At 39.5% G+C, this 24,816-nt stretch overlaps 1 long non-coding RNA gene across 1 annotated transcript; it reads right to left on the reverse strand.

Moving 5' to 3' along the window:
* Positions 1-4,530: 4,530 nt before the first annotated feature.
* On the reverse strand, positions 4,531-24,628 carry LOC133228038 (uncharacterized). The gene is made up of 2 exons (XR_009730036.1): positions 24,055-24,628; positions 4,531-4,766 (listed from the first exon to the last, which is right to left on the reverse strand). It is a non-coding gene; the product is annotated as an uncharacterized LOC133228038 (long non-coding RNA).
* Between the last annotated feature and the right edge of the window lie 188 nt (positions 24,629-24,816).

Genomic DNA, 24,816 nt, shown 5'->3' on the forward strand with positions numbered 1-24,816 from the left:
TGCTAGGTCTTCATTGCTGTACAGGCTTTTCTCTAGATGCGGAAAGTGGGGGCCACTCTCAAGTTGTGGTGTGCAGGCTTCTCATTGAAATGGTTTCTCTTGTTGTGGAGCATGGGTTCTAAGGCACATGGGCTTCAGTTGTTGGGGTTCCTGGGTTCTGGAGTACAGGCTCAGTAGTTGTAGCACACAGGCTTAGTTGCTCCATGGCATATGGGATCTTCCTGGATCAGGGATCAAACCTATGTCTCCTGCATTGGCAGGCTTATTCTTTACCATTGAGCCAAAGGTTCAGGATAGGGTCTTTAAAGAGGTTAACAACTCAAAATGAAGCCCTAAGGGTGGGTCCTAACTCAATATGGCTGATGTCCTTACAAGAGGAAGTTTGAATACAGACACACAAATGCAAGAGTATGTGAAGACACAGGGAGAAGACAGTGTAGACTTAAAAAAATATTCACAACACAAAAGTTGAGAGTTATTTGGTGGGAATTTTTAGGACTTCAAGCCTGAGAGGCAGCATCTCCAGTAACCCTGAAAGAATTGCATTGAAGAGGTGAGAGGGGAGGGGAGCCAGGATATATAGAAGCTTTGCAACAAAGCGCAGGTAGTATGAAAATCAAAAGATTTTTGTAAATTAAAGAAAATCAGATTTCCCAAGTTAGGGAATTTAGCGCTTTCCTATGTATGGGAAGATGCAAGAGGCGGGGCTCACTGAAATCATTCCTTTGACATGCACCTTAGCTATCTGAGGCCAATATCCTGTGTTTTCACATCCTGAGTTTCCTCAGGGCTCACCAGAGGGAGTGGCTGCAGTCTGATGGCTGCTAAATGGCAGGTATTCTTTCCTTCCTGAGTGTCTCACACTGGAGGGCTGCAATTGCTGATGACTGTGACATCCCTGATTACTGATATGGCAGGAAATATTTCATTTCTTAATAGCCATTCACAAACCAAACAGAGGTCTCAGAAGAAACCAACCCTGGGACTTCCCTGGTGGTCCAGCGGTTGACACTCCATGCTTCCCATGCAGCTGGCATGGGTTTGATCCCTGGTCAGGGAACTGGGATCCCCCATGGCACACAGCACAACAACAACAACAAAAAAGTTTTTTGTAAAGAATAAGAAAAAGCCCCAATCCTACTGACACCTTGATCTCAGACTTCCAGCCTCCAGAAGATTGAGAAAATAAATATCTGTTAACTAACCCATTCTGTGGTACTTTGTTAGGGCAAAGTCTTAGCAAACTAATGTAAACAATCTAATCTACTGGAGAATGAGGTTAAGACTGTTGTAGCAAAGTACCAAAGGATGACTTAACAGTATTTTATTGTCATGGTTCTTGAGGTTAAAAGTCCGAGATCAAGATGTCGGCAGGGTTGGTTTCTTCTGAAGACTATGAGGGAGAATCTGTTCTCTGCCTCTGTCGTAGCTTCTCATGATTTCCTAGTAATTTTTGGTGTTCCTTGGCACCTAGCATCATCCCATCTCAGCCTAGGAGTCACTTCCTCCTAGAAGCCTTAACTGACACACTAGAATAGATGTCCCTTCTCTGAGCCCACATTAACCCCTATCTATGCCCCAGGATTTACAAGTTACCTGTTTAGAGTTGTTGAGGTTAGTATGAAGGACAAACTGGGCCGTGTGTAAATTGAAACCCATTTTTGAAACAGTACCTGTCAATACATATACTTGGTTCCTAAAAACAGTATACATACTGTGTATACAATTTATATATTCTTTTACCCAGCAATTCCTAAAAATTACACAAAAATACATGTTCAAGTATCGTCACAGTATTGTTTTTAATTGTGAAAAATTGAACCCAGAGTAACTGTTCATCAACATAGAAATAGTTAATGTAATACTAAACAGTGGGTGAAAAAAAACAAACAAACAATGAAATTGGTACACAGTGCTTAAAAAGATCTCCAAAGTTTATCTGGGAAAAAAAAGAAAAAAACAGCAAGACGCAGAATATCCTGAAAGTTTCTCTGGATGGGTAATGGGAAGAATTGTCAGAAAGGAAATGGTGGGTGGGGGGTACCAGAAGTGCTACCAGTTTGTTTGGGCTAACTTCAGCATTTGCTATGATGTATGCCTTCCTTCACACGCTAATAAAGTAATGCTCAAAATTGTCCAAGCCAGACTTCGGCAATATGTGAACCGTGAACTTCCTGATGTTCAAGTTGGTTTTAGAAAAGGCAGAGGAACCAGAGATCAAATTGCCAACATCTGCTGGATCATGGAAAAAGCAAGAGAGTTCCAGAAAAACATCTATTTCTGCTTTATTGACTATGCCAAAGCCTTTGACTGTGTGGATCACAATAAACTGGAAAATTCTTCAAGAGATGGGAATACCAGACCACCTGACCTGCCTCTTGAGAAACCTATATGCAGGTCAGGAAGCAACAGTTAGAACTGGACATGGAACAACAGACTGGTTCCAAATAGGAAAAGGAATACGTCAAGGCTGTATATTGTCACCCTGCTTATTTAACTTATATGCAGAATACATCATGAGAAACGCAGGGCTGGAAGAAGCACAAGCGGGAATCAAGATTGCTGGGAGAAATATCAATAACCTCAGATATGCAGATGACACCACCCTTATGGCAGAAAGTGAAGAGGAACTAAAAAGCCTCTTGATGAAAGTGAAAGAGGAGAGTGAAAAAGTTGGCTTAAAGCTCAACATTCAGAAAACAAAGATCATGGCATCTGGTCCCATCACTTCATGGGAAATAGATGGGGAAACAGTGGAAACAGTGTCAGACTTTATTTTCTTGGGCTCCAAAATCACTGCAGATGGTGACTGCAGCTGTGAAATTAAAAGATGCTTACTCCTTGGAAGGAAAGTTATGACCAACCTAGATAGCATATTCAAAAGCAGAGACATTACTTTGCCAACAAAGGTCTGTCTAGGCTATAGTCAAGGCTATAGATTTTCCAGTGGTCATGTATGGATGTGAGAGTTGGACTGTGAAGAAAGCTGAGCACCGAAGAATTGATGCTTTTGAACTGTGGTGTTGGAGAAGACTCTTGAGAGTCCCTTGGACTGCAGGGAGATCCAACCAGTCCATTCTAAAGGGGATCAGTCCTGGGTGTTCTTTAGAAGGACTGATGCTTTGGCCACCTCATGGGAAGAGTTGACTCATTGGCAAAGACTCTGATGCTGGGAGGGATTGGGCAGAAGGAGAAGGGGACGACAGAGGATGAGATGGCTGGATGGCATCACCAACTTGATGGACATGAGTTTGGGTGAACTCCAGGAGTTGGTGATGGACAGGGAGGCCTGGTGTGCTGCGATTCATGGGGTCGCAAAGAGTCGGACACAACTGAGAGACTGAACTGAACTGAACTGAACTGATGCCTTCCTTCTGAAGACTCCTCGCTCTATTTCCTTATCTATAATATGAGGTTAATATTAATGTATACCTTCAGAGGTTGTATGAGGAGTTAATATATGTGAATCTCTCAGAATAAAACAAAATTGCTTCACTCTTCACCCCCAGCCAAAATGATTGGTCTTGGGATGATCAGTTGACCCAAGCGTGGCCAATTACAATCTTTCCCCGAACATTTTGGAATTGAAATTGAGAGGGGCTAGCCTTTCCTTGGGAGAAGGCAATGGCACCCCACTCCAGTACTCTTGTCTGAAAAATCCCATGGATGGAGGAGCCTGGAGGGCTGCAGTCCATGGGGCCACTGAGAGTCGGACACAACTGAGCGACTTCACTTTCACTTTTCATTTTCATGCATTGGAGAATGAACTGGCAACCCACTGCAGTGTTCTTGCCTGGAGAATCCCAGGGACGGGAGACCCTGGTGGGCTGCCGTCTCTGGGGTCCCACAGAGTCAGACACGACTGAAGCGACTTAGCAGCAGCAGCAGCAGCAGCAGCAGCAACCTTTCTTTGAGAACTTGGACTGTGAGATGTAATGTGCAAGATGTTTTGGCATCCATGTTTCCCCTCATTTGGAGCAGAAAAGAACAGGGAATTGATAAGCAGAGTGAAAAGCAAGCATTTATATTTATAATCCATTTTTTGCTAATGCTAGTTTGAGATTTTTTGTTGTTGTTGTGACCCTAATCAATACAGCCAATACAAATGCTGTGCTTCAATCTTATTTATTTAATGTATATCATTCATACATGGGCCTGCCAAGAATCTGCCTGCCAGTGTATGAGACACAAGGGCTCTATCCCTGGGTTGGGAAGATCCCCTGGAGGAGGAAATGGCAACCTACTCCAGTGTTCTTGCCTGGAAAATCCCATGGACAGAGTAGCCTCATGGTCTATAGTCCATGTGACTGCAAAGAGTTGGACATGACTGAGAAGAAATGCACACTCATACATAAATGGTACGCTGGAAAATGACGTCTATAAAGCAGGTAAATGATACTCCATTAGGATCTTTCCCAACATGTTAAAAAAAAAAAAAAAAGGATCTTTCGCAACATGTTAATGTTTTGAAGTGACTGATAATAAACTTTTAGCAATAAATGAAGACTTTTTTTTAAAAAAAGCTGACAATTTCATAGAAATGCCATCCTTTATTGTACACACAAGTGTCTTCCTTTAGTGAATAAGTGATTATTGACTTCAAAACTACTGTATTTTCCCCTGAGCTATGTAGAAAGGCTGCAAGTGCAGATGAAGAAGCTGCAAAGATCTTTTCACAGGTTTTCCATAAGAGGGCTTGACAGACTTTCCTTAGCTTCCTTGTTTCTTCTCCAGCTTCCTAACTGTATCTCTCGTGACTCTGCTTTCTGCAAAAGAAGCAAGCTGAGTTTATTTCTCAATGTTCCCTCTGCCTAAAATGTAGTACTTTTTTCAGGTTGACTGGCTAAGTCCTACTTGTCTCTTAGCCCAAGTCTTCCCCTGGGAAGACTTCCCAACCCCTAATCTAGGTTAGATTATCTTGCCTTCAAAATCCTATGCACTTCCAAAGCAATTCATTACCCACTACCAACACTTATCCCCCATTATTGTAATTACTTGTCTAGTAGCTGTCTTCCTCACTAGATTCTCAGCTCCATGAGGGCAGAGGTTGGTCTCATTTACCAGTGTATCCCAGCTTCTAGTACAGTGTCTGGTTTATGCAAAGTGGCCTTTAAGTAAAATAGAACATTAGAAATCTCTGCTGCTGCTGCTAAGTCGCTTCAGTCGTGTCCAACTCTGTGGGACCCCAGAGACGGCAGCCCACCAGGCTCCCCCGTCCCTGGGATTCTCCAGGCAAAAACACTGGAGTGGGTTGCCATTTCCTTCTCCAATGCATGAAAGTGAAAAGTGAAAGTGAAGTCTCTCATTCGTGTCCAACTCTTAGCAACTCCATGGACCATAGCCTACCAGGCTCCTCCAACCATGGGATTTTCCAGGCAAGAGTACTGGAGTGCGGTGCCATTGCCTTCTCCGTTAGAAATCTCTACTTTCTATCTTTCCTACAAATAATTTATCAAGTACATTTCTTTTGAAAATGTAAATGGAAAACTACCAGAGTAATAAATTCTCATTTCAAGAGATTTCGAAAATGTGGAAAATGATACAGAAAAATACAAAGGTTGTCTATAATCCACCATGTTGTCTATAATACCAAATATTGCCTATAGTACCATGTCTATAACACCAAAAAGATAAATATTTTGATGTTTTTCTTTTCAATTTTCTGTGCATAGATACACCACATACATGTATGTTTTTGTTAGTTTTATCTTTAAAATAAATAATAACTTCTTCTGTCCTAAGAATTAGAGTTATACAGAACATAGATTAAAAACTCAAAGTTGTCCTTTAAGCCTTCCTTCAATTGCTAACAGTTGGTTCACTTTTTTCCTCCAGCTTTATTGAAATATAATTGGCATATAACATTACACAAGGTTAAGGCATGCAACATGATTTGATATACATATATACTGTGAAATGATTACCACAATAAAGTTAACACATCCATCACCTCATATTGTTACTTTTTTAAAAATTGAAGGATAATTGCTTTACAGTGGTGTATTGGCTTCTGCATACAATATTGAGAATCAGTCATAACTATATATATACACATATCCCCTCTCTCTTAAGCCTCCCTCCCCTGCCCACCCTCCTTCCCTGCCCATCCTGCCCCTCTGGGTCATCACAGAGTGTCCTAGGGTGGGCACCCTGTGCTATAATGTTTTTATTTTGTGTGTGTGGGTGGATTCCATTTTTTTAAAGCAAAATTGGAATCATACTGCATGTATCAGTGGTTTTGAATTTTATTTTACCCTGCTCCATAGTAAAAGCATATATTTTACATTACAATCCAGTGATACACACACATACATGGATGTATGTTCACATACTCACACATTGGTATATGACTGAAATTTAAACATTTCAGGAAACAATATATACTCTTATGATATACTCATATTCTCTAGTCTAGTCTATATCCATTTGTTTCTTTGTATAAAAACTGTACCTCCAGAGCTCATTCTGAGCTGTCAGAGCCCCGGGAGGGTGAAGAAGAATTCATGTTGGGAAGACAGCCAGCCAGTGGGGAGAGGGAGTGTCAGAGCCCAAGTAGGTTGAGCAGGGTGTCTCCATGGAGAAACAATCTTGCATGAACTGTCAGAACCTGAATATTGTGAGAAGTGCAACCATGTGGAAGGGGTAACTCAGCCTGGGGTGTCAGAGTCTAAATGCTATGAGGAGAGTATCCACATAAGGGAGGAAGCAGCAGTCATGGGAGATTAGTTACATACAAGGGGCATAATCAAATAAGTAAATTTATAATTTATTCAGAATGTCAACCAGGTTTCTCACTACCAGGGGAAGGAGTTACAAATACAGAAAGAGAAAAATTAAAAGGAACCCTATGGTGTTACACTATACTGGAAGGTTTTTGTGTATTCAGAACTGACTACTTAATTTGTAGGGCCCTGTGCAAAATGGAGATGGAGGGTTCCTTGTTCAAAATTTAAAATTTCAAGATGGTGAAAGCAGAGTTTTAAACCAAGTTTCAGCTGTGTTTCTAAGTATGGGGTTCAGTGCAACCACACAGGTCTCATACCCATGATGCCAGCTCTGGGTGTATTCATGGTTTTTCTATCTACATAGATTGAAATGTAAATCTGTATTTACTAGTAATTATGAAATATGATATATAATTTAAAATATATAATATTCCCTACTCTGACCATGAAAAGATTTGAGATCAGAAACACCCCAATAGCAATAGCACATCTCGTACCTAGATCTTGGCTTCTAAACACCAGTCTCTACTAAAAAGAACCAGAGTTCCTAAGAAAATGGTCTGAAACAAGCCTGGGGCAGGAAAATAGATGACTCTAGATCTATGCCAGAAGGCAATGCTCAGAGAAAGTGAGGCATGTTGAAAGAACACAAGGGTTGGTGTGAATGGGCTCTCATTTACAAACCTGGAAAATTTGAGCATCAAAATAAATCATTATGAAAAAAGTAAATACATTCAAGATAATGAGAGCCAGGTTGCTCACTATTCGAGAAGGATGTTAGAGATAAGGAAATGGAGAAAACTATTGAATAAAATAAGAAGCCGTAAGTCCATATTTACATTAATTAATAGATAAATAATTTGAAAGTTTGACATCATGAGTTATATACATTCTCAAGAATCTCCCTACAAAACACTTATTAATAAGTAATTATTAATAAAGACACACTACAATGGAGAAAACAGATACCATCTTAATGAAGTGATCAAAATAAAATAACATCACCATAACTAATCAGAATCCTGCTCCCGCTGACAGGTTACAAATAGAGAACATGGATATTCCTACCAAAAATGAGTTTGACTGAGGAAACATTGAAATTCCAAAATGTGAGACATTCTACATTCTTTAATCTGCAAAAATGCATCATGAAAATCAAGGAAAGACTATTTCAGAATAAGAGAAGAAAGAGGCATCACAATCTAAAGACAATATCATCTTGGATTGCTCTGTTTATTCTAAGGAACATTTGGCAAAACTTCAATAGCTTCTGAAATAGAAGATCCCTATGCACGAGTGTTAATTTTCTGATTTTGATAGTTGTATTGTGATTACATAGGAGAATGTTTATAGGAAATGCACACGAATATACTAAGGAATGGGCTTCCCAGGTGGTGCTAGTGGTGAAGAACAAGTCTGCCAATGCAGAAGACGTAGAGATGCGGGTTCCATCCCTGGTTTTGGAAGATCCCCTGGAGGAGGGCATGGCAACCCACTCCAGTATTCTTGCCTGGAGAATCCCATGGACAGTAAAGCCTGGCGGGCTACAGACCATAGAGTCGCAAAGAGTCAGACATGACTGAAGCAATTTTGCACACATGCATATACTAGGGAATAATGACACATCTAAGGAAAAATGGCACATTGCATCAGCGACTTACTCTCAAATAGTTCGATGGACAGAGAATGTTGCCTACCGTTTCAGTAAACAAAGAGAATATTGTGGCCATAAAGCCATCAGTCACTGCAACCATACCCAAAGGTGTACCCTGAGGGGTATTTCTTCCTGAGAGGAAGAAATACAGAAAACTGGCCCTAGATTGTTAAGATCCATATCAAAGGAATAATTTTAACAAGCCAAGACTCTTGCATACATAGAAAAAGCCCACACTCATTAACCTGATATGTCTGTTTTTCCTATGTGATTAGCAGTAATCTTTTAATGTTTGACTACATTTTTTTCCGCAAAATTTCCTGTATATCTTGGCTCCTCCCTTACCTCTTTGGGAGAGTCATCAAAGCTGTCTGAGAGGCTGATTTCCCAAGCTAGAGTCCTCAATTAATGTCATCGAGTGAAGCATATTCTCAGTTTTTAGGTTGCGAATTTTTTTCAGTCGAAAGTTTCAGTGCTTTACCAAAAAAAATATATAGGTCTATGAAGTTAACTTCATTGACTAATAACCTTATCAAGAAAAGAAACAAGGGTACTTTATTTTTTCCTTTCTTATATTTTAATTTTATTGGAGTATAGTTGATTTACAGTGTTGTATTAGTAACAAAGACAAAAGACCCTGTGTACTAAGACCCACCCAGCACAGCCAAATAAATAAATAAAAATAATTTATTTAAAAAATGATAATAAAATAAAATGGACAACAGTATATTAGAATTGTAAAAACAGTGAACAATGGCTGTCTTCAGTGAATACTGCTTTTTTGGGATGTATACTGATAAGTTATCTATCAGTTATTGTTGTTTAATTGCTAAGTCATGTCTCTTTTGCCACTCCATGGACTGTAGCCCACCAGGCTTTTCTGTCCATGGGATTTCCCAGGCAAGAATATTGGAGTGGGTTGTCATTTCCTACTCCAGCAATCTTCCCAACCCAGGGATCAAACCTGCATATCCTGCATTGGCAGATGGATTCTTTTCCACTGAGCCAGCAGGGAAGCTCCATCTATTAGTTAGGAATTGATTATAGTCTCAGAGGAATATATTTCTGAAAATTGAGCATTGCCAATCTCTTATGTCTCTCTTGACATTTTAGGGATTGCTGCCAGAACTAGAGAGATCAACCTTCCTAGGTTGTTGGAGTTGTAGCACTGAAAAATCCCACTAAATAGGAAACTCCTCCATAGGATGGAAACAGATACTGAAAGCAAGACTGTTTTAGTGTCAAATGGCTCCAACACGAATTACCCCATCTATGTAGTCACTGATGGCTGTTTTTACTCCTAGGCTGATATTTGCAGCACTGATTACCAGTTCACAGTAAGGATCATTCATTTTGCTTTGTTGTTGTTCAGTCAGTCAGTTGCCCAGTCGTGTCCAGCTCTTTGTGACCCCATGGACTGCAGCATACCAGGCCTCCCTGTCCCTCACCATCTCCTGAAGTTTGCCCAAGTTCATGTCCATTGTATCAGTAATGCAATCCAGCCATCTCATCCTCTGACACCCTCTTCTCCTTCTGCCCTCAATCTTCCCCAGGATCAGGGACTTTTCCAATGAGTTTGCTATTCACATCAGATGACCAAAATACTGGAGCTTCAGCTTCAGCATTAGTCCTTCCAACAAGTATTCAGGGTTGATTTTCCTTAAGATTGGTTTGATCTCCTTGCTGTGCAAAGGACTTTCAGGAGTTTTCTCCAGCACCACAGTTGGCAGGCATCAGTTCCTTGGCATTCTGCCTTCTTTACAGTCCAGCTCTCACAACCATAATGACCACTGGGATGACCATAGCCTTGACTATATGGACCTTTGTTGGCAAAGTAATGTCTGTGCTTTTCAACACACTGTCTAGGTTTGTCATAGCTTTCCTGCCCAGAAGCATTGTTGCCTTACTCTGATGCAATTTAAGTGGGCAATTTAAAAGCCTTGTAACCATTCACTTTTGGCTGTGCTTATTATGCTTCGTATCAAGATAGTATCAAGATAGTTTGGGGGGGAGGAACCAAGGTGGCGGAGGAGTAGGACGGGGAGAACACTTTCTCTCCCACAAATTCATCAAAAGAGCATTTAAACATCGAGTAAATTCCACAAAACAACTTCTGAATGCCGGCAGAGGACATCAGGCACCCAGAAAAGCAACCCAACTCTTCGAAAGGAGGTAGGAAAAAATATAAAAGACAAAAAAAAAAAAAGAGACAAAAGAGGGAGGGACGGAGTTCCGGCCCCGGAAGGGAGTCTTAAAAAGAGAGAAGTTTCCAAACACCAGGAAACCTTCTCACTGCCGAATCTGTGCCGAGCTTTGGAAGCACAGAGGGCAACATAACAGGGAGAAAAAATAAATAAACAATTAAAACTCGCAGATTGCAAGCCCTACGGTAACTCCCCCAGTGGAGAAGCAGCACAGACGCCTGCACACGCCATTAGCAAGCGGGGGCTGGGCAGGGAGGCGCGGCGCGGGCTGCATCGCTTAGAGTAAGAATCTGGCCAGAATACCCTGAGCGCTATCTGAGCGAAATAATTTGGGCTAGCAAACCAGACTGCGGGATATCTACCTGGCAAAAAGCCAGCCCTAACCTGAGACACCGCCAGGCCCGCACACGGAACAAAGGACTGAACAGAGATAGCCGGCTGCAGACCTTCCCCCTCCGGTGACAGGCAGCCAGAGCCGGAAGGGGGCAATTGTAGCCCCAGAGAGACATTATCTATAAAACTGTAAGCAGGCTTCTTTGCTAACTAAAACTTCTTGGGTTTCTGGACAGTCAACATCTGCCTGAGAAGGTGCGCCGGTTTTACACCCAGATAACTGAGTGGCGGGAAGGTGATAAGTCGCAGCATTGGCGCTCGCCAAATACCTCATCACCTGAGCTGCTCAGACCTGGGAAGAGCACAAAACGCAGGCCCAACTGAGTCTGCGCCTCTGAGGACTACCCGAGTGCCTGAACCTGAGCGGCTTGGACCTGGGAGGTACATGCAGCCCAGGGCCGGCCTCGGATTGTTCCCGGCGGAACAACCTAGAGCCCGAGCAGTGTGGGCAGGGAGGCTACACGTGCCGTGAGCGGGGGCAGACCCAGTGTGGCTGAGGCACTGCGAGCCCACGCCAGTGTTATTTGTTTGCAGCATCCCTCCCTCCTCCCCACAGCGCGACTGAACAAGTGAGCCTAAAAAAAAAAAAAAGTGTCCTCCACCGTCCCCTTTGTGTCAGGGCGGAAACCAGACACTGAAGAGACCAGCAAACAGAAGAAGCTATAACAGAGGGAAACGCCTTGGAAACTACAGGCAATAGATTAAAACCCCATGGTTACTATGGACTACATAGGAAGGGGCCTATAGATCTTGAGAAATATAAGTCGGACCAAGGAACTAGCCAAAAATGAACTGAACCCACAATACTCACAACAAAACCAGAGAAAGTCCTAGATATATTTTTACTATTTTTACGATCATTCTTTCTTTTTTTTTTTTAATTAAAAAAAAAATTTTTTTAAGTCCTCTATTGTTCCTTCAATTTTCACTTTTATAACATATTACTTTGCAAAAAAAAAAAAAAAACAACCTATTTTTTTTCTTCTTCAGCAAACTTCATATATATATATTTTATGATTTTTGGACCTTGTTTTTTTGTTTTGTTTGTTTGTTTGTTTTTCTTCTTTTCTTTAACATTGTATTTTTGAAATTCCAAACTCTACTCCAGATTTTTAATTTTAGCTTTTTGGTATATGTTATCAATTTTGTACCTATAGTTTTTTTATAATTTCTGTGACTTTTTTTTTTCCTCTGTTTCTTTCTCTTCTTTTATATAACATTGTATACCTGAAATTCCAAACTCTACTCTAGATTTCTAATTTATGCTTTTTGGTATTTGATATCAATTCTGTACCTGTATTTTCTTTATAATTTTTGCGACATTGTTTGTTTTTTGTTTGTTTGTTTTCTCTATTTATTTTTCTTCTTCCTTTTTTTTTAACATTGTATTTTTGAAATTCCAAACTCTACTCTAGATTTTTAATTTTTGCTTTTTGGTATTAGTTATCAATTTTGTACCTGTATTTTCTTTATAATTTTCGTGACCTTGTTTGTTTTTCTTTGTTCGTTTTTCTCTCTTTCTTTTCCTTCTTCTTTTCTTTAACACCGTATTTTTGAAATTCCAAACTCTACTCTAGATTTTTAATTTTTGCTTTTATGTATTTGTTACCAATTTTGTACCTTTAAGAACCCAATCTTCAGGACCCATTTTTCACTAGGGAGCGAGATTACTGGCTTGACTGCTCTCTCTCCCTTTGGACTCTCCTTTTTCTCCACCAGGTCGCCTGTGTCTCCTCCCTAACCCCTCTCTACTCTACCCAACTCTGTGAATTTCTGTGTGTTCCAGATGGTGGAGAACACTTAGGGAACTGATTACTGGCTGGATCTGTCTCCCCCCTTTTCATTCCCCCCTTTTATCCTTATGGCCACCTCTGTCTTCTTCCTCCTTCTTCTCTTCTCTGTATAACTCTGTGAGCATCTCTGAGTGGTCCAGTTGTGGAGTGTACATAAGGAAGTGACTACTGGCTAGCCCACTCTCTCCATTATTGATTCCACCTCATCTCATTTGGGTCACCTCTAACTCCCTCCTCCCTCTTCTCTTCTCCATGTTACACTGTGAACCTCTCTGAGTGACCCTCACAATAGAGAAACTTTTCATCTTTAATGTAGATGTTTTATCAATGGTGCTGTATAGAAGGAGAAGTTTTGAAACTACTGTAAAAATAAGACCAATAACTGGAAGCAGGAGGCTTAAGTCCTAACCCTGACTCCAGGGAACTCCTGACTCCAAGGAACATTAATTGACAGGAGCTCATCAAACGCCTCCATACTGACACTGAAACCAAGCACCACACAAGGCCTAACAAGTTCTAGGGCAAGACACACCAAGCAAATTCTCCAGCAACAGAGGAACACAGCCCTGAGCTTCAAGATACAGGCTGCCCAAAGTCACCCCAAAACCATAGACATCTCATAACTCATTACTGGACATTTCATTACACTCCAGAGAGAAGAAATACAGCTCCACCCACCAGAACACTGACACAAGCTTCCCTAACCAGGAAACCTTGACAAGCCACCTGTACAAACCCACACACAGCGAGGAAACGCCACAATAAAGAGAACTCCACAAACTGCCAGAATACAGAAAGGACACCCCAAAATCAGCACTTTAAACAAGATGAAGAGACAGAGGAATACCCAGCAGATAAAGGAACAGGATAAATGCCCACCAAACCAAACAAAAGAGGAAGAGATAGGGAATCTACCTGATAAAGAATTCTGAATAATGATAGTGAAAGTGATCCAAAATCTTGAAATTAAAATGGAATCACAGATAAATAGCCTGGAGACAAGGATTGAGAAGGTGCAAGAAAGGTTTAACAAGGACCTAGAAGAAATAAAAAAGAGTCAATATATAATGAATAATGCAATAAATGAAATAAAAAACACTCTGGAGGCAACAAATAGTAGAATAACAGAGGCAGAAGATAGGATTAGTGAATTAGAAGATAGAATGGTAGAAATAAATGAATCAGAGAGGATAAAAGAAAAACGAATTAAAAGAAATGAGGACAATCTCAGATTCCTCCAAGACAATATTAAATGCTACAACATTCGAATCATAGGGGTCCCAGAAGAAGAAGACAAAAAGAAAGACCATGAGAAAATACTTGAGGAGATAATAGTTGAAAACTTCCCTAAAATGGGGAAGGAAATAATCACCCAAGTCCAAGAAACCCAGAGAGTCCCAAACAGGATAAACCCAAGGCGAAACACCCCAAGACACATATTAATCAAATTAACAAAGATCAAACACAAAGAACAAATATTAAAAGCAGCAAGGGAAAAACAACAAATAACACACACGGGAATTCCCATAAGGATAACAGCTGATCTTTCAATAGAGACTCTTCAAGCCAGGAGGGACTGGCAAGACATACTTAAAATGATGAGAGAAAATAACCTACAGCCCAGATTATTGTACCCAGCAAGGATCTCATTCAAGTATGAAGGAGAAATCAAAAGCTTTTCAGACAAGCAAAAGCTGAGAGAATTCTGCACCACCAAACCAGCTCTCCAACAAATACTAAAGGATATTCTCTAGACAGGAAACACAAAAACGGGGTATAAATTCGAACCCAAAACAATAAAGTAAATGGCAACAGGATCATATTTATCAGTAATTACCTTAAACATAAATGGGTTGAATGCCCCAACCAAAAGACAAAGACTGGCTGAATGGATACAAAAACAAGACCCCTACATATGTTGTCTACAAGAGACCCACCTCAAAACAGGGGACACATACAGACTGAAAGTGAAGGGCTGGAAAAAGATTTTCCATGCAAATAGGGACCAAAAGAAAGCAGGAGTAGCAATACTCATATCAGATAAAATAGACTTTAAAACAAAGGCTGTGAAAAGAGACAAAGAAGGTCACTACATAATGATCAAAGGATCAATCCAAGAAGAAGATATAACAATTATAAATATATATGCACCCAACATGGGAGCACCGCAGTATGTAAGACAAATGCTAACAAGTATGAAAGGAGAAATTAACAATAACACAATAATAGTGGGAGACTTTAATACCCCACTCACACCTATGGATAGATCAACTAAACAGAAAATTAACAAGGAAACACAAACTTTAAATGATACAATAGACCAGTTAGTCCTAATTGATATCTATAGGACATTTCATCCCAAAACAATGAATTTCACCTTTTTCTCAAGCACACATGGAACCTTCTCCAGGATAGATCACATTCTGGGCCATAAAGCTAGCCTTGGTAAATTCAAAAAAATAGAAATCATTCCAAGCATCTTTTCTGACCACAATGCAGTAAGATTAGACCTCAATTACAGGAAAACTATTACAAATTCCAACATATGGAGGCTGAATAACACGCTGCTGAATAACCAACAAATCACAGAAGAAATCAAAAAAGAAATCAAAATTTGCATAGAAACAAATGAAAATGAAAACACAACAACCCAAAACCTGTGGGACACAGTAAAAGCAGTCCTAAGGGGAAAGTTCATAGCAATACAGGCACACCTCAAGAAACAAGAAAAAAGTCAAATAAATAACCTAACTCTACACCTAAAGCAACTAGAAAAGGAAGAAATGAAGAACCCCAGGGTTAGTAGAAGGAAAGAAATCTTAAAAATTAGAGCAGACATAAATGCAAAAGAAACAAAAGAGACCATAGCAAAAATCAACAAAACCAAAAGCTGGTTCTTTGAAAGGATAAATAAAATTGACAAACCATTAGCCAGACTCATCAAGAAACAAAGGGAGAAAAATCAAATCAATAAAATTAGAAATGAAAATGGAAAGATCACAACAGACAACACAGAAATACAAAGGATCATAAGAGACTACTATCAACAATTATATGCCAATAAAATGGACAACGTGGAAGAAATGGACAAATTCTTAGAAAACTACAACTTTCCAAAACTCGACCAGGAAGAAATAGAAAATCTTAACAGACCCATCACAAGCACGGAAATTGAAACTGTAATCAAAAATCTTCCAGCAAACAAAAGCCCAGGTCCAGATGGCTTCACAGCTGAATTCTACCAAAAATTTAGAGAAGAGCTAACACCTATCCTGCTCAAACTCTTCCAGAAAATTGCAGAAGAAGGTAAACTTCCAAACTCATTCTATGAGGCCACCATCACCCTAATACCAAAACCTGACAAAGATCCCACAAAAAAAGAAAACTACAGGCCAATATCACTGATGAACATAGATGCAAAAATCCTTAACAAAATTCTAGCAATCAGAATCCAACAACACATTAAAAAGATCACACACCATGACCAAGTGGGCTTTATCCCAGGGATGCAAGGATTCTTCAATATCCGCAAATCAATCAATGTAATACACCACATTAACAAATTGAAAAATAAAAACCATATGATTATCTCAATAGATGCAGAGAAAGCCTTTGACAAAATTCAACATCCATTTATGATAAGAACTCTCCAGAAAGCAGGAATAGAAGGAACATACCTCAACATAATAAAAGCTATATATGACAAACCCATAGCAAACATTATCCTCAATGGTGAAAAATTGAAAGCATTTCCTCTAAAGACAGGAACAAGACAAGGGTGCCCTTTTTCACCATTACTATTCAACATAGTTTTGGAAGTTTTGGCCACAGCAATCAGAGCAGAAAAAGAAATAAAAGGAATCCAAATTGGAAAAGAAGAAGTAAAACTCTCACTGTTTGCAGATGACATGATCCTCTACATAGAAAACCCTAAAGACTCCACCAGAAAATTACTAGAACTATTCAATGACTATAGTAAAGTTGCAGGATATAAAATCAACACACAGAAATCCCTTGCATTCCTATACACTAATAATGAGAAAACAAAAAGAGAAATTAAGGAAACCATTCCATTCACCATTGCAACGGAAAGAATAAAATACTTGGGAATATATCTACCTAAAGAAACTAAAGACCTATACATAGAAAACTATAAAACACTAGTGAAAGAAATCAAAGAGGACACTAATAGATGGAGAAATATACCATGTTCATGGATTGGAAGAATCAATATAGTGAAAATGAGTATACTACCCAAAGCAATTTATAGATTCAATGCAATCCCTATCAAGCTACCAACAGTATTCTTCACAGAGCTAGAACAAATAATTTCACAATTTGTATGGAAATACAAAAAACCTCGAATCTTGAGAAAGAAGAATGGAACTGGAGGAATCAACCTACCTGACTTCAGGCTCTACTACAAAGCCACAGTTATCAAGACAGTATGGTACTGGCACAAAGACAGAAATATAGATCAATGGAAAAAAATAGAAAGCCCAGAGATAAATCCACGCACATATGGACACCTTATCTTTGACAAAGGAGGCAAGAATATACAATGGATTAAAGACAATCTCTTTAACAAGTGGTGCTGGGAAATCTGGTCAACCACTTGTAAAAGAATGAAACTAGAATACTTTCTAACACCATACACAAAAATAAACTCAAAATGGATTAAAGATCTAAATGTAAGACCAGAAACTATAAAACTCCTAGAGGAGAACATAGGCAAAACACTCTCTGACATACATCACAGCAGGATCCTCTATGACCCACCTCCCAGAATATTGGAAATAAAAGCAAAAATAAACAAATGGGACCTAATTAACCTTAAAAGCTTCTGCATATCAAAGGAAACTATTAGCAAGGTGAAAAGGCAGCCTTCAGAATGGGAGAAAATAATAGCAAATGAAGCAACTGACAAACAACTAATCTCAAAAATATACAAGCAACTCCTACAGCTCAACTTCAGAAAAATAAATGACCCAATCAAAAACTGGGCCAAAGAACTAAATAGACATTTCTCCAAAGAAGACATACAGATGGCTAACAGACACATGAAAAAATGCTCAACATCACTCATTATCAGAGAAATGCAAATCAAAACCACTATGAGGTACCATTTCACACCGGTCAGAATGGCTGTGATCCAAAAGTCTACAAATAATAAATGCTGGAGAGGGTGTGGAGAAAAGGGAACCCTCTTACACTGTTGGTGGGAATGCAAACTAGTACAGCCACTATGAAGAACAGTGTGGAGATTCCTTAAAAAACTGGAAGTAGAACTGCCTTATGATCCAGCAATCCCACTGCTGGGCATACACACTGAGGAAACCAGAAGGGAAAGAGACACATGTACCCCAATGTTCATCGCAGCACTGTTTATAATAGCCAGGACATGGAAGCAACCTAGATGTCCATCAGCAGATGAATGGATAAGAAAGCAGTGGTACATATACACAATGGAGTATTACTCAGCCATTAAAAAGAATACATTTGAATCAGTTCTAATGAGGTGGATGAAACTGGAGTCTATTATACAGAGTGAAGTAAGCCAGAAAGAAAAACACCAATACAGTATACTAACGCATATATTTGGAATTTAGAAAGATGGTAACAATAACCCTGTGTACGAGATAGCAAAAGAGACACTGATGTATAGAACAGTCTTATGGACTCTGTGGGAGAGGGAGAGGGTGGGAAGATTTTGGAGAATGGCATTGAAGCATGTAAAATATCATGTATGAAACGAGATGCCAGTCCAGGTTCGATGCACGATACTGGATGCTTGGGGCTAGTGCACTGGGACGACCCAGAGGGAGGAGGGAGGAGGGTTCAGGATGGGGAACACATGTATACCTGTGGCGGATTCATTTTGATATTTGGCAAAACTAATACAGTTATGTAAAGTTTAAAAATAAAATTTTAAAAAATAAATAAAATAAATAAAAAAAAGATAGTATTAGTTTAACTTTCAGTATTGTGTATATTGTGACCATATTCTCTAAGAATTCAGATAATGAGAATGAACAATGACAATACCTACACCAGTATGACCTAAACATCACTGAAAAAAAAAAGTTAAACAACTGTGATTATTTTAATAAGAGACAGATAAAAGGAGCCATGTAGCAGGACTAAAAAAGTCAATGACAAAAACAGAGCATATACACAATTTGCAGAAAAGAATTTGAGATTAAACGTGGTGAAGAGGAAGTGAAAGCTCTGACTCTGAGAGTCTCACCAATCAAGACTGAGAAAGGCAAAAACTTCTAAATTCATCAAAAGTTACCTCCTCTCCCCCAAAGACATCAATACTCAGTTTAAAATAGACTGAGCTGTTAGTTAAGCCATGGTAAACAAGCTAACAAGGATTAATATGCATTATTTGGGGTGAGACAGAGGCTTTAGAAGGAGGAGTATATGTATACCTAGCTGACTCCCTTCCTGGTACAGCAGAAACGAACACAACATTGTAAAGCAATTATACTCCAATAATAAATAAATGCATTATATTTTTCTAAACCCTTTTATATAAAATAGAAATCTATTTTAAAATATTTTATATAAAATTAATAAAACACATGTGTATAGTTTACATGCTGGCATGCTTAGTCGCTGCAGTGTCTGATTCTTTGCGACCCAATGGACCATAGCCCTCCAGGCTCCTCTGTCCATGGGATTTCCCAGGCAAGAATACTGGAGTGGGTTGCCATGCCCTCCTCCAGGGGATCTTCCCAACCCAGGGATTGAACCTGTCTCCTGCATTGGTCAGGAGACTCTAGTCAGTCACTCTAGCATTGGCCATTCTTTCACTAAATATTTACTAAATTCTTGCTATATGCCAGATACTGTGTCAGTGTCTAAGTTTACAGCTGTAAAAAGGCAAACAAATTTCCCTTCTCAGGGAAACTATAGTCTAAAGGGGTATTCAGCTGAGATAACAGACACTGTAATATATTGTGTGATGAGTGCTAAGAGAAAGGAAATGACCTAAGAGCACAGAAGCAGAGCAAGGAAGGCTTCCACTAGAATGGAAATCTGGAAGATGAATATGAATCAGCCAGAGGAAGCTGGGGGTTGGGGAAAGGGCAGAGAGAAGCATCCTCCAGTCCCTAAATGAGGTCAGAGAGAGCACAAGTAGGGAACTATGAAGTTTCCTATCAATTTTTTTTCTAGCATCAGCAAATATCCATATTTGCTGTGTCCCTTATGAGAGATACAAACAGCAGTGGATAATCCTGTGAGTGGTTACAATACAGTGGGAATCTAAGACATAAAAAGTTAAATATTAACACAGGAGAACAAAGCAGCACAAGAGATGTCACAAGTTAAGATATGAATTCAGTTAACTTTTTTCCTGGCCTCTTCTTTATTTTTTAAATTTTTATTGGGGTATAGTTGATTTACAATGTTGTGTTAGTTTCAGGTGTACAGCAAAGTAAATCTGATATATATATATATATATATATATATATATATATATCTCCACTCTTTTTTAAGATTCTTTTCCCATATAGGCCATTACAGAGTGTTGAGCAGTGCTCCCCATGCTACCAGTAGGTCCTTGTGTGCATGCATACAGGCTAAGTCCATTCAGTCATCCCTGACTCTTTGTGACCCTATGGACTGTAGCCCGCCAGGATCCTCTGTCCATGGGATTCTCCAGGCAAGGATACTAGAGAGGGTTGCCATGCCCTCCTCCAGGGAATCTCTCTGACACAGGGATAGAATTTGAGTCTCTTAAGTCTCCTGCACTGGCAGACAGATTCCTTACCATGAGCGCCACCTGAGAAGCCCACAGTAGGTCCTTATTAGTTATCTATTTTATATATAGCAGAGTGTATATGTCAGTCCCAGCCTACCAACTTACCCCTTGTCTCCCTTACCCCCTGGTAGGCCTGCTGCTGCTGCTGCTGCTGCTAAGTCGCTTCAGTTGTGTCCAACTCTGTGCGACCCCATAGATGGCAGCCCACCAGGCTCCCCCATCCCTGGGATTCTCTAGGCAAGAACACTGGAGTGGGTTGCCATTTCCTTCTCCAATGCATGAAAGTGAAAAGTGAAAGTGAAGTTGCTCAGTCGTGTCCGACTCTTTGCGACCCCATGGACTGCAGCCCACCAGGCTCTTCTGTCTATGGGATTCTCCAGGCCTGACGTGCTACAATTCATGGGGTCACAAGAGTCGGACACGACTGAGCGACTCAACTGAACTGAACTGAACCATAAGTCTATTTTCTACATCTGTAACTCTATTTCTGTTTTGTAAATAAGTTCATTTGTAGCCTTTTTTTAAAATGCCACAAGTGATATCATATGATATTTGTCTTTCTCTATCTGACATTTCTCTCAGTATGACAATCTTTAGATCTATCCATGTTGCTGCAAAAAGCATTTCATTGTTTTCATGGCTGAATAATAATTTATTGTACATATGTACCACATCTTATTTTTCCATTCCTCTTTTAAGGGACATTTAGGTTTCTTTCATGTCCTGGCTATTATAAACAATGCTGCAATGAACATTAGGGTGCATGTATCTTTTCAGGTTGGGATCTTCTTGATGGATCATATGGTAAAGAATCTGCCTACAATGCAGCAGACCCAGGTTCGATCCCTGGGCTGGGAAGATCCCCTGGAGAAGGGAATGGCTACTCAGTCCAATAGTCTTGTCTGGAGAATTTCATGTACAGAAGAGCCTGGCAGCTTACAGTTCACGGGGTCACAAAGAGTCAGATACAACTGAGAGACTAACACTGTCTTTTCAAATTATGATTTTCTCTGGATATATGCCCAGGAGTGAGATTACTGGATCATATGATAGCTATAGCTATATATTTTTCGTGCTTTAAGGAACCTCCAGAGTGGCTGTACTAGTTTACCTTCCCATCAACAGTGTAGGAGCATTTTCTTTTCTCCACATCCTCTCCAGCATTTATTGTTTGTAGATGTTTTATCTATTTAAATTTTTTCTGGCTGAGCTGGGTCTTCAGTGCTGAGTGAGGGCTTTCTCTAGTTGTGGGGAGTGGGGCCTGCTCTTTGTGGCGGTACACAGGCTTCTCATTGCAGTGGCTTCTTTTGTTGCAGAGCACAGGCTTTAGGCACACAGGCTTCAGTATTTGCAGCTCGAGGGCTCTACAGTGCAGGTAAGTGGTTGCAGCATACCTGCTTAGTTACTCTGAAGCATGTGGGATTTTCCCAGACCAGGGATCAAACCCACCTTCCCCTGCATTGGCAGACAGATTCTTAACCACTGGACCACTAAGGAAGTCCCTGTTTGTAGGCTTTTTGATCATGGTCATTCTGACTGGTGTGAGATCATACCTAATTATAGTTTTAATTTGCATTTCTCTAATAGTGTTGTTGGGAGAAGGCAATGGCACCCCACTCCAGTACTCTTACCTGGAAAATCCCATGGATGGAGGAGCCTGGTAGGCTGCAGTCCATGGGGTCACTAGGAGTCGCACACGACTGAGCAACTTCACTTTGACTTTTCACTTTCATGCATTGGAGAAGGAAATGGCAACCCACTGCAGTGTTCTTGCCTGGAGAATCCCAGGGACGGGGGAGCCTGGTGGGCTGCCGTCTGTGGGGTCGCACAGAGTCGAACAGACTGAAGCGACTTAGCAGCAGCAGCAGCAGCAGCAATAGTGTTGTTGAGCATGTTTCCATGTGCTTTTTAATCATCTTCATGTCTTATTTGGAGAAATGTCTATTTGGATCTTCCCACCTTTTGACTGGATTGTTTGTTTTTTTGATATGGAGCTGTTTGTACATTTTGGAAATTAATCCCTTATCAGTTGCTTGGTTTGCAAATCTTTTCTCCCATCCTAAGGGTTGTCTTTTTGTCTTTTTATGGTTTTCCTTGCTTCACAAAAGCTCTTAAGTTTAATTGGGTCCCATTTGTTTATTTTTGCTTGTATTTTCATTACTTCAGGAGGTAGATCAAAAAAGATTTTACTGCAATTTATGTCATAGAGTGTTCTTTGTATATTTTCCCCTAAGAATTTTATTGTATCCAGCCTTACATTTAAGTCTTTAATCCTTTTGAGTTAATTTTTACATGTGATGTTAGGATGTGTTCTGATTTTATTCTTTTATATGTAGCTGTTCAGTTTTCCCAGCACCAATTACTGAAGAGACTGTCTTTTCTCCTTTGTATATGCTTGCTTCTTTCTCATAGATTAGGTGACCATTAGGTATATGAGTTTATTTCAGGGCTTTCCATCCTGTTCCACTGATCTATAATTCTGTTTTTGCGCCTACAGTACCAAACTGCTTTGATGACTAGTTTTGTAGTACAGCTTGAAGTCAGGGAAACTGATTCCTCCAGCTCTGTTTTTCTTTTTCAAGACTGCTTTGGGTATTCATGGTCTTTTGTGTGTGTCCATACAAATTGTAAAATTTTTTGTTCAAATTCTGTGAAAAATACCATTAGTAATTTGATAGATTGCATTGAGTCTATAGATTGCTTGGGGTAGTATAGTCATTTTCACAATACTGATTCTTTCAATCCAAGAATATGGTATGTCTCTCCACGTATGTTTGTTTCATCTTTTTATTTCTTTCATCAGTATCTTATAGTTTTCTAAAAATATGTCTTTTGCCTCCTTAGGTAGCTTTATTCCTAAATATTTTATTCTTTTTTGAAGTGATGGTAAATGGGATGATTTCCATGATTTATCTTTCTAATGTTTCATTGTTAGGTATAGGAATACAAGAGATTTCTGTGTATTAATGTCACATCCTACAGTTACTATTTTAAGTGACTTAGCTCAATGCTTCTACATTATAATTTGAAACTTTTGGAGGAAAATGAATGTGCATAAAAATTGGAAGAACAGTATAATGAAGATCCATATTCCTCCCTACCTAGATTCACCAACTGTTGATATCTTGCTACACCTGCTTCATCTCTCTCCATATGTGTACTCACGCTTCCCTTTTGCCAAAACATCTGAAACTAGGTTTCAGGCATTCTACATTACCCTTGAAAATGTCAGTCTGAATTTCCTAAGAACTGAAATATTTTCCTACAAGAACACAATGCCCTAACTACACCTAAGAATATCATCATGAATTCAATCACATCACCCGACATTTAGTTAACACTCAAATTTTCCCAAGTGTTCACCAAATGTCCTTTATAACTGTTCCCCGCAACTATCACATTTAAGAGTTCTTCTGTACCTTGTAATGTACTTCTACTGTGCCTGGAAAATAACTTATTTTCGCCTTTTTCCTCTCCTTAAAGATTAGTTATTCATTGTTCTATTTGGACTTACTGGATCTGCAATGAATGGTTTGTGATTGGATCTGTGAAGAAAACAATTTGGAAAGCATTTCAGGATTGGCGATCACATCACAAAAGTAGCCTCTAGGTGTCCTCCTTGGATAGAAGAAATCTGTAGCTATTTGTTACTGAGGACTTTTCCAGAGCACTCATTTGAAGACATACATTTTTCTTTGGTCAGCATAGATCAAAGAGTGTAATAATGCCTCAGAATTCTAAACAGAACATAAATAAAGCTCAGTTTATATGGTTCTAGAAACATCTGGCACACATGAACTAGGTTGCATACTAGGAGATGTGAGGATAATAAATCAGTCACAGGGCAAAAATAAGCCAGGGTAAATATTCAGACTTGTTTCCCCCACTTCCATCCCTTCAAAAAAAAATTGTGTATTTATTTATTCATGTTTGGTTGTGCTGGTCCATCCCTATTTAAAAGGGTATTTTTATTGCTCAATATTGTGCCTTTTTTATAACTCCTCAGTTAAATGGGCAGAGGAAATGGAGGCATAGAGAAATGAAATTATTTGCCTAAAGATCACACATCTAGTAAGTAGCAGAGTTAACGTTCAACTCAGGTGGTTTGGTTTCACAGTCCATGAACTTCTGCTTTTCACAATGCTATCAAGCCATTACAAAGAAATGAGTTCATCTCAATTGTTATCATTTTTTTCTTCACAGATACTACAACAAGGTCATAATATAAGATGAAAATAGTGCAAGAGATCACTTAATCTTCATGTTCTACAGCAAT

Source organism: Bos javanicus, chromosome 16 (genome assembly GCF_032452875.1).
Source record: "Bos javanicus breed banteng chromosome 16, ARS-OSU_banteng_1.0, whole genome shotgun sequence".
Classification (NCBI taxonomy): domain Eukaryota; kingdom Metazoa; phylum Chordata; class Mammalia; order Artiodactyla; family Bovidae; genus Bos; species Bos javanicus.